Raw genomic sequence first — 16,568 nt, forward strand, 5'->3', positions numbered from 1 at the left:
TCCTCTCTCCGACGAGCACTGCCGCAACAACGGCGCTCGGTACGGGGCGAGCCATCGCCCTCTGGTCGCCCCCACCATGGGAGCGACCGCAGCGCATGCGCCTCCTCCCAAACGAGCCAACAAGACCGCTGCACTCAATGGAGCCACTGATCTTCGAGCACCACCACCGTACGACCCCGCTGCACCGGTGGTCATACCACAGTAGCATGGGCGCGGCGTAGCTACCGCGGATGCTACTGGCACCATCAGGAGCCAATTCCCAATGCTTGTTCTCCAACTCCAATTCCCAATGCATCCCATTCTCAATGGATTGTCTATAGGTGGCTCCATGGCCACTTTGTTTTGTCACTCTCAGATTTCCTGATGCCACTTGTTCTGTCACTACACATGCTTTCTTCCCTGCCAATCACTACCTCTCTTCTCCATCAACTGGGATTTGTATACAAGATTCATACAAACACGTGCACGGTTCAACCACTCAAGAGGTACAAACTTAAGTGTTTCCACGGACCACCTGACGTGAAAGATAGTCATACATTAAGTAAAATTCCTTGTAAAGATGTCACAAAATGAACTAATGACTCGAGCCAGTTAATCTACCTCAACTACTGAAGGAATAATCTATGTACTCTGCTTTCAATATGCAGTACTTTACTTTGTGGTTCCATTTCCCGCTGACTATTGAAGACATCACAAATTTGATAAGACTGTTGGTGATGGCTACACATCAATGACCTATTGTTTCTTTAATTGGAAATCTGCATGTAGTTTAACAATGTGTCTGTCGCATTACACGGAGAAAACTAAATCACTTGTATATTATCTCATTCAATTAAACTCCCCACGTAGTTGGAAGAGCTATCAACAAAACTGAACTCTGCATGTTTTTGTTCAATCTAGAATTTTAGGATAATAAAGTTACAAATGCGTAAACTGTGGACTTACCTAGAGACAAATGTCACATGTTATGACTGGAAAAGGGTGAAAGATATAGCCAAAAAGTAATGCATCAAGTTCCTTGTAAATATCTTCATACACCTCACTAGATATCATGGATGAATGGGAATTACAACAAGTAAATTTAAATAGCATCCGTGCAAAAATGTTGCAAGATCCCATAAATAATCGTTCCCCTCCCACTTTAAACAACAAAGGTACATCAAGAAACAAAAGGTACGGCCAAAAAATCATCAAATCCTGCACAAGCATAGCCAGAGAGCCATGGCGCGAGCTCAGCTACTGTTGAGGTTCCCACCAGCAACCGAGCAGATGGATGAATGGCGTGCCACCATCCAAAGCCTGCTCGGTTTCGCCAAAGTTGGGGGCTCACGATAAGCTTGCCCACCGCAAGCTCCAAGCGACAGCCTCCGCCCGCACTGCCGGCCGTATGGAGGGGGCCGTCCCCACAGTTCAATCCCCACCACAGCAGCCGGCGAGGGCGCAGCAGAATCAGGATCCCGAGGACATCTCGAGTGCTTCTTTTGACCCTCGAGCACGTCTAGGACAACGTTGAACCCCGGAAGATAGGCGGTGGGGAGATGCGTGCGTCGTCGCCGAACGGCGCCGCAACTACCCCCGCCAGACCGACGGGTGCGACGGCCTCAACGTCGATCAGTCTGCGCTCGGTGTTGGCGGGTGCCTACCTTGTGAGGTCAGCTGCCCTGCCTTTACACGAGAGTTGCGGCAAGTCCGTTGGCTGTCCGTTCACACGTTCAAGCCAGAGATACCTGAGAAGTAAGACGAGAGGCTGAACCCGACAGAGTTTCTGAGCATCTACACCATCATTTTTCAGGCTGTCGGGGGAAGAGATGAGAAGGTGTTCGCCAACTACTTCCCTTTGGCCCTCAAGTCCAATGTGAGGTCTTGGCTGATGCATCTTCCGGAGAACTCCATTTCATCATGGGCAGACCTGGGCCACGAGTTCATCGGTGGCCACCAAGAGCTCGGCAGGTCCAGTACAAGGAAGGAGAAACCCTCCGTAAGTATTTGCAGAGATTCAGTAAAGTTCATATAAATATTCCAAATATCCATCCGGCAGCTGTTATAGCACCTTTCAAGTCGAATGTGTGTAACCGCCGCATTCGTTCCAAAATGAATGTGCGGTTGCCCAAGACTGTGAAAGAACTATATACACTGGTGGATACATGCGCCCGAATGGAAGAAGGAAGGAAGTTGCCTGGAGAAGAAGATTGCATTAATGTTGATTTAGAAGGTGAAGATGAATCAACTAGTCAGAAGAAGGGCAAGAAGCGCTATAAGAAGCCGACGGATAAGGAAGTAAAGGTTGTGGAAGGATCGGGCACGCCTAGTACCGGCAACAAGGCCAAGGTTGAGGCCCCCAGCAAGGAAGGTGTCGTGTGCACTGCCTGTCGGGAAGCCGCTGCCGCTGAAAAAGTTGGGAAAGGCGATGTGCCATACGGCAAGATCCACCAGACCGAAGGCCATGACCTTCAGGAGTGTTATCATGTTGAGGATCTCCTCAAGAAGCAGAGGGCAAAGTATGATAAGTGTGACAAGGAAAATGGTCAGAATGTTGCTGGCGGTAAGGGCTGGGGTGGTGAAGCAAATTACCCCGGTAAATCCTTTCGGAACCATGGAAAGCCCACCAGGGGCCAAGAGAACGAAACATGTGATGATGCCAATGATAGAGGGGATGAAGAGGAAACTAGTGAGCAGGAATTCCAGAAGGCCACTGACGCCCTATGCATTGATGGGGGTGCATCTTTCCACTCCTCTCATTGCCAACTCAAGCGATGGGAACGAGAGGTCAATGCTGTGGAACCAGTGCCAGAGGCCCGGAAACCGCTCAAATGGTCCCGCACACCCATCATCTTCGACGAAGAGAATCACCCTGATCACACTATTGTGGTAGGGTGTTTGCCGTTGTTGGTATCCCCTACAAGTCGCAACCTCAAGGTTATAGAGATGCTAGTGGACGGTGGGGCCGGGTTGAATCTGATTTCCCCAGCAATTATCGGGAAACTTCATATAGGAGAAGAAGAGCTAGAGGTCACCGGCACGTTTCAATGAGGTAATCACGACAGGAGTCATCCTAAGTGGAAGATTATGTTGCCGGTGACATTTGGGGGAGAGCTGAACTATCGGACTAAGAAGATTGTGTTTGATGTGGTTGATCTCCCCCTGCTGTACAATGGGATTCTTGGACAACCAGCCCTGGAAAATGGCAGCATCCCACTATGCTTATAACACCTTGAAAATGCCTGGGCCACTGGGGTCTACACTATCCCATCTGATGAGAAGGATGCCATTATCTCTGTGGACAAGATGTATCGGGATGCAGTTGTAGCGGAAGCGGCAGCAACGACCACTCCTGCCAATGAAAGCAAAGGAAATAAGAGGGATTGTAGGACCTCCGGCAAGGAGTCTGGGAAGCGTGCCCCCTTCGAGTGCACGACACCCATTGACGACGTGCCGGAGTGTTCCAACATCGAGAGATCCAAGGTTACTGCACCCCATGTGAAGAAGGTCCCGGTAGGGTAGGCTGGCATTGATGGTACTTTCACTATCAGCGCCACCCTCGATGACAAATAGGAAAGCATGCTCGTTGCCTTCCTGCAGGCGAATATCGATGTGTTTGCTTGGCAACCAACTGATATCCCCGGTGTTCCCAGGGAGGTAATTGAGAACCACCTTGTTGTCTGCCCACATGCCCGACCCGTTGAGCAGAAAGTATGGAAAGCAGGCCTTGGAGAGGCAGCAATTCATTGCCGAAGAGATCAAGAATGGAGGCGGCTAGTGTGGTTAGAGGAGTACTGCATCCTACATGGTTAGCAAATCCAGTAGTGGTCCGGAAGGCTCATGGGAACTAGTGGTTTTGCATTGATTTCACAAACCTCAAAAAGGTTTGCCCGAAGGACCCATTTCCCTTGCCACGCATCGACCAAATAGTGGATTCTACTTCGGGATGTGATTTGCTCTCCTTTCTAGACACATACTCTGGATATCATCAGATCTTCATGTCCAAGGAAGATGAAGAGAAGACATCATTCATCACTCTATGTGGTACGTACTACTTTCTCCGCATGCCATTCGGATTAAAGAGTACTGGGTCCACTTTTGCAAGGGCAGTCTAGATCAGTTTTGAGCCACAGTTAGACAGAAATATAGAAGCCTATATGGATGATATCGTGGTCAAAACCAAGGATAAGGCCACCCTTATCCAAGATTTGGAAGAAACATTTGCTAATCTACGCAAGATCAATCTGAAGCTTAATCTCGAGAAGTGTGTATTCGGTGTTCCCTCCGTCAAGCTAGTTGGGTTCTTCATGTCCCATCGGGGCATCGAAGCAAACCCCAACAAGATCAAGGCCATTGAGTAGATCCAAATGCCAAAGGCAGTTATGGATGTGAGGCGCTTGACGGGATGCGTTGCCGCGCTAAGCAGATTCATCTCCAGGTATGCTGAGCGTGCCCTGTCGTTCTTCAAGGTTTTGAAGAAGGCATGGCCTATGACGTGGACCCCAGAAGCAGATGCAGCTCTGCAAGAGTTAAAAGCCTACATGTCGTCCATACCCACCTTGATTGCGCCCAAACCCCAAGAACCATTGTTGCTATAATTAGCGGCAAACAACCAAGTGGTCAATGCGGCTTTGGTAGCGTAGCAAGAGGTGGATGAAACAGAAACTAAACAGAAAACAACAGAGTCAGAGAAGGATTAGGACACCAGTGAGCATGACAACAAAAACAACCCCGGGGACACGACAAGGAAGAATGTGGTGCAGCGCCCAGTGTGCTTCGTCAGCTCCTTGTTATAGGGTCTAGATCGAGGTACTCTGGTGTGAAAAAGTTGATCTTTGGTCTCGTTATGGCCTCAAGGAAACTGGTTTACTACTTCCAAACCAATGAGATCACGGTTGTTACACGTTTTCCCTTAGAAAGGATTCACCAAAACCCTGAGGCAACTGGCAGAATAGTGGAATGGGCTTTGGAGTTATTCAACTTTGGTTTGAAGTTTGAGAGCACTTCAACTATTCAGAGAAGGGCATTGGCAGAGTTTATTGCGGAATGGATGCCAACCCCTGATGAGGAAAGGACAAAGACAGTCATCCCCGGAAGGAATCACCCCAAGAATGGATCATGTATTTTGATGGTGCTTTTTCCCTACAAGGTGCAGGGGCTGGCATGCTTCTTGTTGCCCCCTCCGGGGAGCATTGAAGTACGTCGACCAGATGCACTTTTCGCGGGAAGAAGACACCAACCAAACAACAGAGTATGAAGGGCTCCTTGCTGGGCTCAGGATTGCAGCAGAATTGGGAATTAAGAAGCTGATCATTCGAGGAGATTCACAACTTATGGTGAGACAAGTAACAAGGATTACCAAAGCCCATTGATTGAAGCATATGTCGACGAACTAAGGAGATTGGAGGAGCACTTTGATGGGTTGCAAACAAACACGTACCCCATGCGGAAAACAGCATAGATGATCACCTGTCAAAGTGTGATGCGCAGAAGCTTCCTGTGGAACCAGGAACTTTTGGTCTCCATCTATCTCAACCCTCTGTATCACCAGCCACAATGGCCCGGAAGAGGAAAAAGTTGGACTACAGTAAGCCTCTCCCGGCAGAGCCATCCACTCCCGGCAGAGACCCTGCTAGAAACAACACCTCACAGCCTACCGGACCACCCCCTCTAGCCGGGCCTATGGACCCCGTGAACGAGGTTGGTGCTCCTGCAGCAGAGGAGGCGACGCTAGTCCTTGTTGCCAAGCCCCAGGCTCGAACTTGGGCAAGGCACATTGTCCACTTCATCAAAACCGGAGAACTCCCTCGCAACCAAGATGAAGCTGAAAGAGTAGCCCGGAGGGCCAGTATGTACCAGTTTGTCGATGGCAATCTATGCAGAAGAAGGCCCAATGGTGTAAAATTGAGGTGTCTTTACCGGGAGGATGGAAAGGAACTGTTGGCTGAGATTCACAAAGAAATGTGCGGCTCCCGCATTGGATCAAGGGCATTAGTTGGGAAAGCATTCCGCCAAGGATTCTATTGTCCCACAGCCCTCCAAGATGCGGTTGAGTTAGTCACAAAATGTGAAGCCTGCCAGTTCCATTCCAAGAAAATACACCTACCTTCCCAAGCTCTTCAAACAATCCCTCTATCATGGCCATTTTCAGTCTGGGGGCTCGATATCCTCGGCCCATTCCGCCACACAACCGGGGGCTTTGAATTCTTGTTTGTTGCCATTGACAAGTTTACAAAGTGGCCGGAAGTGACTTCCATGAGAAAGGTGACTGCTCAGTCAGCTATCAAGTTCTTGAAAGAATTGGTGTGTTGTTTAGGAATTCCAACAAGGATCATCACTGACAACGGCACCCAGTTCACGAGCCACGCATTCATGCAATATGTTCATACCCTCGGATGCAAAATTTCATTCGCTTCTGTAGCACACCCCTAGAGCAATGGACAAGCTAAAAGGGCGAACGCCGAAGTGCTTCGTGGACTCAAGACACAAACTTTTTATACGTCGCGAAAGCACGACAGGCAGTGGATCGAGGAGCTGCTCGTAGTTCTCTGCTCCTTCAGAATGACACCTAACCGAGCTACCAGGCATACTCCCTTCTCCCTGGTCTATGGGGCAGAAGCAGTTATCTCAATGGAATTCATTTACGGGTCCCCCAGAGTGCTTGCCTATGATGAAGTACCACAATATCAGCACCGGCGTGGCGATGCTGTGCTACTCGAGGAAAACTGTCTCCGAGATGCTACGCGTGTTGCACGCTACTAGGAGGCCCTGCATCGCTATCATAGACTCAGGGTCATGCCCGGTGTTTTGATGAAGGTGACCTTGTCCTTAGGTGCGTTCAGTCCGCCAAGGGTACAAACAAGCTCTCACCAAAGTGGGAAGGCCCTTACCGGGTGGTACGAGTCTCCAGACCTGGAATAGTCCGTCTAGAGATTGGGGATGGCACATAGCTACAAAACTCATGGAATATTGAGCATCTCCGTAAGTACTACCCATAAGGTGCGAGGCTGCTGGGCACCCTTTTGTATAGGCCATGCCTTAGTTGCATGTAACCCCTTTTACAAAGCCGGGGTGATGACCCCTTGTCAAAGAAAATAAAGAAGCGCTGTGGGGGGGCTGATCAAGATCGCATGCATGCACGAGCACACCCAGAACACTGCATAAGCATTTCATGAGCATTTGCATATGCATATGGATAGGATTGCATCCTGCATTCATTCTCACCTACATGAAGTTGCAGTTCCTGCCGTGAACTTGACTTCATAAGGGACAAGAAGATTGCACGGCACAGTGATCTCCGGCAAGCCAAACAGATAAGTTTACCTCTTGTCCATTAGTGTTCTGTAAGCTATAATTTGTGCATAGAGAAACCTCGCCGCTCTCTTGGAACCAGGGTGCTCCCATCCTTGGCTCGAACGCTGCTTCAGCCTGGATGGTCACAGTGGCCCTTGGTAAAAAGGGAGTGGGCGAGGGGCTGGCACCTCAGTCTGTTCCCCGGCAAACATGGTTCTCCGGAAGACGAAAAGGGTGCCGGCAGGATACTGCCAGGGAAAGCTCGTTTAATTACAGTAAAGAGGCACTCTACCTCTGCATAGACATATACATGCACGGGTTCTTGGCAATGTTTATCTCTTTCATTGACATGCAGATAGAAGTACAAGCATTACAGAACACAAACATGGATGAAAGGATTACATTATTTGAATTAAAATTTGGCGATTGCCTACAAGATTAAGATTAAAAAAAGATAAATGCCCCATGATCCCCTCTTTTCGTTTTCCCTCCTTCAGGCATTGTGGCAGAAGGAGGAAAAGACGAGAAAAGGAGCACCCAAGCAGGAGCCCACCCCGGTCTTATCAGGGCCCATTGGGCACGGCCTGACAAGACCGGGAGTGGCGAGGCTGCGAAGGAGGAGTGCGGGGGATGGGGCGGCGCCTTCTGGTCACCAGCTCTAGAACCAACAAGAAGCCCTGGCTTGGGCGCCGGTGGAGTCATCCACCAAAGCTCAACCGGAAGACTGCTGGAGGCGAGGAGAAGGCACCAAGAGGACATCCCTCCCCGGCTATCACCCTAAGAGGCTGGTGATGGCAGTGCCTAGGTGGGAGGGGAAGAGCAGGAAGATGAGGCGGAAGGACGATGGTCGAAGGCGAAGGCATCCACACCATCGTACTCCGACCTGACCCCATGCCACTCGCCTTCTCCGTCTTGCCCCGCTTTCTCCTCACCACCGCTGCTCCCGGAAAGCGCCAAGACTCTGGTCCAAAGCCTGCAGTGGAGCAACAGTAAGCAACCGGAATGGCCAGGGGGCTCGAGGTGCGCCGCACCCCACCTTGGTGGGTAGGAAAGCGCGCCTCTCGTCGACGTCGGTCCTAAGACCTCCGGGAGGGGAAGTTCTGGAATTACCAACGTTCTCCAGCCCCTCCTCCCGGACAAGCATCAGAGATACCAAAAGACTCGCCATGCCAAGGACCAGGCTCACTCCCCAAGCATTCGCACCGACATGAGGCAAGAAAAGCCCCGAGCCAAAGCCTGGGGGCTAGCCCCAGGCTTCCTTCTCAAACATGACCAGCAGAAATAGAAGATGAGGAGAGGAGGACCACGAAGGTGGGTGACTCCGCCCTCCTCCGCCCCTCCCTTTTATAGGCCGGGCAGGAAGGGGCAGCTGCTCCATCCACGGGTGACCACCGCCCTCCTCCACCAATTCGAGATGGGCGGGCACTTTCCAAAGTACTCTCCCACGCCACGCGACTCCATTACCTACCCCGCGCGATGCATGTTGCATACCTGGCTATGGATAAGAGCATGTTGTGGGAAGAGTAAAGTGGCAGTTTTTACCCCGTGCATTAAAGTCACTGACGGGCCATCACTAGCGCGGCCCCACCACTATTGGCTTTACAACACGCATGGGGAAACCGGAAACTGGCCCGGAATCAAGGCTGAGGAAGCAGCAATGGAAAACTCAAGGGGCCAACCCCTTCAATAACCTTGCCTGTGCACTTATTAGGCCCTACCCCGACGATGCTCAACAACACGTTTGGGGCAGGCCCGGGGGCTTCTATCGGTTCAGAAAACCCTGGGTCTATTGCCCAGACTGTGCACAGGCACGAGATCAAGATTGAAGCACCAACCCAAGTCAGAGATTGAAGGACCAAGAGATTTGAGGAACCAACATGCAGTTCGGAAAGACCGAGATCGAGCCAGAAGAGCAAGATATCGGCAAGAGAAGGGCCTCCCTTGCCGGGCAGGTGAGCTCGGCAAGGGGCAAGGTCACCACAAGGAGCAGGCGACCAAGGCATCCTAGCAAAGGTCTGCCTAGGCTCGCGGGGGCCGAACCACCCCACCAACCAATCAAGCGCGACCCACGTCGTCAATCAGTGCGGTATCAAGCCGCAAGATGATTAACTGGTAGCCGTTCGCCACATGACAGCTATTTCCTACAGAAGAAGCCTATAGATGACACCCCTCCTGCGACGTGTCAAGGAGACAGGTGTGGAGCTGGTAAAATAGCCCGGCAAGCCTTGCCGGGCGACCAGTGATGTGACACCAAGAGGCGCATTTAATGCACCCTGTCAGCCCACAAAGTTAGGTATGATAGCACTATTCACTATGATATCAGTGGATAATGACTGTGTTGCCATTGTGGTGACCCCTTAATCTATAAAAGAAGGCCAATGGCACCTGTCGACGTTCTGGGAACAGGGGTCCCCAGACTTGCCTACCTGCGGCCCATGGCGTGGCTGTGCTGGCAGGTCTGTACGGCCCATCATCATCAACAAAGGCATTCAACACCCTCGCGAGGGGGCAAGCCTCGCGAGGCGGATGACGCAAGACCTCCTCAGGAGCAACCTCATCAGGCTGCCTCGCGGGGAGCGAAGATATCAAGGCAGGGCAAACCTCGCGAGGCTCTCGTGAGGTGGGCCACGACGATCGACACCAGGCGGGCGCCAGCGCGCGCAGCGTCCTTGTTTCCTCTTTGGTGCTAAGGAGGCAAGCGCAGGCACGGAGTACCGAGGCATCAGGCAAAGATTTCCATATCGGTGCAACAGGACCAAGACCAGAAGGACGGCAGGACGGAGGTCACCATGGAGCCCAGGATGGCGTCACCGCCAGAACCTTTGGCAGGCGAAGACCACCTTTTGTAATGATAGTTTGTACTAGCTGTCCCCTTTCAAATTGGCCGCCGTTGTTGGCTTCGTTCCCGCTCAATATTTGGGGAGAGGACCAGGGCCTATATAAGTAGAACTAGCCACCCCCAAGAAAGGCGGGGAGGGGGAGAGAGAGAGAGAGATTGAGAGATCTCGGCCGATCTGATCAAAGGCCAACCCTTAGCCCACCAAGCACAAGAACACCTCAACCTCAGGAGGTTGTTCTTCCCCTTGTACTGTTCATCATCAGCCCAAGAGGCAATCCACCACCACCGCACTGGAGTATGGGATTACACCACATCGGTGGCCTGAACCAGTATAAACCTTGTGTCTTTGTGTTGCGAGTGCGTCGAGTTCGTCTGTAAGACCTTAGCGAGCTAGGGTGTAGATCGGTAGGAGGGAAAGAACTTCGCGCGCACCCCAAAGTTCGAACCCCAAGGGTCTGCTGGAACCCCGTGATCCGACAACACCCGTAGGAGGGGTTAGAAGGTGGGAAAGTTGATGAACCCAAGCCACCATACGCGCGTAGTCGCTGCGGCCCCAAGGCGAACCCTGTCGGGCAAGTGTACTACGCATCACCATATTCACTCCACCATCAATCCACCAAAGCAGGAGTAGGGTCCTACGCCTCGTGGCAGCCCAAACTTGGGTAAATTGCTTGTGTGCTCTCCGTCGCGCTGCCATACACTGGTCTGCTCTTTGTGCAATGCGATGTCCCCCTACCGAACCAGTAAGGGGCCGCCCGATCCCATAGGTGGTTGCGCACATACCTCGACACCATCCAGTGTGCCCTGAGAACGAGATACGTGTGGCTCCTATCGGGATTTGTCGGCACATCAGGCGATCTTGCTAGTTTTGTTTTATCATTGTCTAAATGTCTTGTGAACCGTGATTCTAAGCATGATCGGGTCGTTGCGAGAGAAGGATTTTCCTCCATTGATCATGAGAGTTTGTGATGGACTAAGTTGGGACACCCCTGCAGGGTTTAAACTTTCGAGAGCCATGCCCGTTGTTATGTGGCAGTTTGGAATTTTTTAACATCCGGTTGTAGAGAACTTGACACCAGATCCGAATTAAAATACACAAACCGCATGTGTAACCGTGACTGTCTCTTTTCGAGTGAGTTCGAGAAGAGAACACGGTTGGGTTATGTTTGAACGTAAGTAGTTCAGGATCACTTCTTGATAATTGCTAGCTTGCGACCGTTTGCATAGTTTCTCATCTTCTTCTTGTCTCATAAGTTAGCCACCATACAATGCTTATTGCTGCTACAACCTCACCACTAATCCATTCCATACCCATTAAGCTTTGCTAGACTTGATACCCATGGTAATGGGATTGCTGAGTCCTCATGGCTCACAGATTACTACAACAACAGTTCCAGGTACAGGTAATGCGATGATATGGCATGACTGTGATGCTTTCTTATTTGGAGTTCTTCTTCTTCTACTTCTTCTTCTTCGATCAAGGTAAAGGGTCCGGATCGCGAGCCTGGGATTAGCAGGGTGGATGTCGTTCTTCTTTTTCTTTTGATTTCATCTATAGTTGGATCCTGCTCTTCTGTATGATGATGGCTATGTATTGATGAACTGTTGTATTCATGTTGTAGCTTGTGGCGAGTGTAAGACTTTATCTTGTATTCTATCTATTTGGTACATGGTATGTTGTAATGATATCCACCATGCTATGCGATTGAAATGCGGTTATCCCCCAATCATGAGTTCCTCACGTGATTGGGATAGAATCGCATTCTAGGTGCTACAGCTTCTCAGCGGCCCGAACTTGGGTAAGATCACGACGTCTCCTGATGTGCTTGCTCTTCACGTCAAATGACCCCCTACCGAACCAGCAAAGGGGCTGCGGCAACATGTTAGCATGGCAACCATCTGACATCCCTGGTGTTCCTAGGGAGGTCACTGAGCACCACCTTGTTGTTTGCCCTCACGCTCGGGCCGTCAAGCTAAAGGTCAGGAAGCAAGCATTGGAATGACAACAATTCATAGCACAAGAGATCAAGAAACTCGAGGGAGCTGGCCTGGTTAGAGTAGTGCCACATCCAACTTGGTTGCCAAATCTGGTCATCGTGCGCAAGGCAAATGGGAAATAGAGGCTTTGTATTGATTATACTGACTGCAACAAGGCATGCCCAAAAGATCCCTTTCCCTTGCCGCGTGTCGACCAGATTGTGGACTCCACTGCCGACTGTGATCTACTCTTGTTTCTTGATGCCTACTCCAGGTATCACCAGATATTCATGTCCAAAGAAGATGAAGAGAAAAGTGCATTCATTACTCCATGTGGCATGTACTACATTGTGCAGATGCTTTTCGGTTTGAAGAGTGTTGGTTCAATGTTTGCAAGGGCAGTTCAGATCAGCTTTGAGCCACAATTGCACAGGAACATAGAAGCCTATATGGATGATATCATGGTCAAAACCAAGGATAAATCCACAATCATCCAGGATCTGGAGAAAACCTTCTCCAACTTGCGGAAGATCAACATGCAGCTCAACCTCGAGAAGTGTGTGTTTGGAGTCCCCTTCGGCCAGCTCCTTGGATTCTTTATATCACAGTGAGGGATCAAAGTGAACCCCCACAAGATTAAGGTCATCGAGCAAATCCAACACCCAAGTCCGTCAAGGATGTGAGGCGTCTTCCAGTTGTGTCGCATCTCTGAGCAGGATCATTTCAAGGACTGTTGAGCGCGCCCTGCCATTTTTCAAGATCTTGAAAAAGGCAGGTCCGGTAAACTGGACTCCGAAAGCGGATGGTGCGCTACAATACCTGAAAAGATACTTGTCCTCGGCGCTAGTTCTAGTCGCGCCTAAACCACAAGAGCCATTGTTGCTATATTTAGCGGTAACGAATCAAGTTGTCAGTGATGCACTAGTTGCGCAGAGGGAAGCTTATAATGAGGAAGCGCCAGCGGCAATGCCCTCCATCGACAAGGTAGCAACTTCTATGGCAAGGCTAGATGCTGAGAAAGACACAATGGTGCAAGGAGAAACAACTAAGGAGGAAGTTACATCAAAGAAGAAAGTGGTGCGGTGACCAGTCTACTTTGTTAGTTCCCTTCTATAGGGGGCTAGGTCAAGGTATTCAGGCATGCAGAAGTTGCTTGTTGGCCTGCTCATGGCTTCCAGGAATCTGCGCCACTATTTTCATGCACATGACATTACGGTGGTCACCCACTTTCCCTTGCAATGCATTCTAAGGAATCCAAAGGCAACCGACAAGATAGTGGAGTGGGAACTGGAGCTGTCGAGCTTTGCGCCCAAGTTTAAGAGCACGCCAACCATCCAGAGAAGAGCCTTTTTGACTATGAACAGTAGGGGAAAAGCCCACTGCAATTTTTATGTTATGAAACAAAGAACAGGAAGTACTGTACAAAAGGAGCCAAAGAAAAGAAAAAAACAACTAAAAGCTAAGCTAGGCTAGCTAAAAGAATAAGAAAAGAGGGCTTGAGGTGAGCCCCTAAAAAAGAACTAAAAGAACAAAGAAACAAAAACAGAGAAGAGCTATCTTCAAGAGGAAATCAAGATTTCCAGCCAAGAGTTGAAATCACTGGCATACTTATTCTTAATTCTGTGGGATAGCAGCTTCAATTCCTCAAAATAAATGTGCTTCCATCTTTGAAACGAAGGTTGAATGTTCTCAAAAATCTTGTTGTTTCTGACAATCCAAATAGCCCAAGAACCCAGAATGATAATTTCCATGAAGAAGGGTACTCTCAACTTATCCTTTAAATCTTGGAAAGCTTCCAGAACAGACAGATTTGGAGATCTTTTGTGGACATATGAAATCCCACCAATTCCTTGAAAACTGACATCCCCAAAATAAATGATGTAGTGTCTCTTCTTGCTGGCAGCTCAACACATCACAGTTGTATTCCTCCAAAACAAAACTTTTCCTTCTCAGCAAGTTTCTTGTGTTCACTCTATCATGTAGGAGCATCCAGAAGAACATTTTGTGCTTAGGTTGGCATGAAGATTTCCAAACCCACGAAAAATGAGGTGGAACTTGTTTGACTCCTATGATCACATTGTATGCTTTTGAGGTAGTGAAGGTACTACTTCCCCAAATATAAATCCAAGTGTCAGTCATACCTTGAAAATCTGACTGTCTTAGTACATGACATTTGTCCTCTAGTTGGAGAAACTGTTGATGGGCTTGAATAGATAGAGGTAAGTGGAACAAATCTTCAAGGTATTATGTGTTGACCACTTGTTGCATAGTCATAGTGGAGTCTTGCACAAAGGAGAACAGGTGAGGATATTCTTGCTGTAATACCACATTGCTCCACAAATCAGTCCAAAAAAGAGCAGTTCTTCCATCTCCTATGTGGCACCTGGCCATGGCTTTGTATTGATCAATAAGTTGAAGTATAGATTTCCACCAGAAAGACCCTACCAAATTTTGACCTGGAAGTTTATTGTCTTGGTAATGTGTTTCCCAAATGACGTTAACCCAAGGAATATCATGTCTGTTGTAGAATTTATGCAGATTTTTCATTAGCAGAGCTTTATTCTAAGAAAAAAATTCCATAACTCCCAAACCTCCTTGGTTCTTTGGTCTGCAAAATGTAGTCCAAGCTACAGAAGTAGGTCTATGATCTTCCATGTCAGAACCTCTCCATAGACAACGCCTTAGGTATTTGATCACTTGAAGTCTGATTGTAACTGGAACATCTAGACAAGCCATGAAAAAAATTAGTAGAGAAGCCAGCACAGACTTTACCAGTAAAAATCTTCCAGCACTTGTCATGAAAGTGGCCAAGCCTGCCAGTCTTTTTGCAATTCTTTGAACCATTGGCATACATTGCTCAACATTGGGTTTAGACAAACCTAAAGGGAGACCCAAATATGTGAATGGGAAAACTCCTCTTTGGCAGTTTAAAGTATTAGTAAAAATCTCCACCCTTTCCTGATTGATGTTAATTGGAACCATGATGGATTTCTGGTAGTTCACCTTAAGCCCAGTGGCTGTGGCAAAGGTATTCAGGAGAGCTTTAAGACAAAAGAGTTCTCTGGCATCAGCTTTCATAACCAGTAAAGTAGCATCAGCATATTGTACTATTGGAAAATCAGGGCATGAATTTATTTGTAGAGGATTAGTAAGAAGCCCAAGGTCCCTTGCTTTATATAAGATAGATTGGAGTAAATCTGCAGCTAGGACAAATAGCAGTGGTGACAGAGGGTCTCCTTGCCTGACTGCCCTTTTGCAGTAAAATCTCTTGCCAGGAACTCCATTTAGCATGACAGCAGAAGAAGCAGAGTTAAACAACATTTGTATCCAAGAGATCCATCTCTCCCCAAATCCTGTTGCTCTCAAAATGTCTATTATGGCTTGGTGTTCAATAGTATCAAATGCCTTTTCAAAATCCAACTTGAGAACCAGAAGCTCCTTTCTTGACTTGTAACACTGATGCAAATACTCATATGACCATCCTAGACAATCCTGAATCACACTGTCTTTTAAAAACCCATACTGGTTTATGTGAATCAGTTGCAGAATAATTTTTTGTAGCTTGTTTGCCAGCAATTTTGTGATGATCTTGAACACACCATTAAGTAAAGAAATAGGTCTGAAGTCATTTGGATTCATAGGCACCTCTTTTTTTGGAACCAATGTGATGTAAGAAGTGTTAATGCTTTCAAGAGAAATATTACCAGCATGAAAAGCATGGATGAGATTCATGACATCTTGCCCTATGATATCCCAACAAGACTTAATGAATTCATTACTGAAACCATCTAGGCCAGGAGACTTGTCCTGTGGTAACTCTTTCACAATCTAGTTGATCTCCTCATCAGAGAAAGGTTTTTCTAAATCTTGGAAAATTTCAGGATTGTTTTGCTGACTCAATAAGTTGTGAAGGACAAAATGCATGGTGTGTCCCTCTGATTTACCAACCTTTTTTTAAAAGCTTCCCAAAGAATTCCAGCTTTGCCAGCATGGTCTAAGATTTCTACATTGTCCTCATTTCTCAGAATTGCAATTTTATTATGTCTGAAGTTGATTGAGGCTTTTGTGTGGAAGAACTTTGTGTTCTCATCTCCAAACTTAACTCCCTTAATCTTTCCTCTTTGTTTCTAGTAAATCTTTTGATTGTTGAGAATGGTCAATAAGTGATCCTTCAGCATGTTTCTGCAATTCCACTCAAATGTGCTGAGCACTCTGAATTCCTCAAAGAAATCAAGGAGGTAAATGCACTCATTAATTTCAGCAATTTGTTTTCTCATACAGGGCTAGTCCTTGATCCATAGTTTGATACTCCTTCTGAGGTGCTTCAACTTAGCATTTATGATTTTTGCAGGTTCAGTAAACCCCACAGGAATGTCCCAAGCATTTTTAACAAGATCCTTGAAAGATGAATGCTTTAACCAGTAATTTTCAAACCTGAATACTTTTGATCTTGGGATTGTAGTCCCCACTTTGATCATAC

Source organism: Triticum dicoccoides, chromosome 4A, assembly GCF_002162155.2.
Source record: "Triticum dicoccoides isolate Atlit2015 ecotype Zavitan chromosome 4A, WEW_v2.0, whole genome shotgun sequence".
Classification (NCBI taxonomy): domain Eukaryota; kingdom Viridiplantae; phylum Streptophyta; class Magnoliopsida; order Poales; family Poaceae; genus Triticum; species Triticum dicoccoides.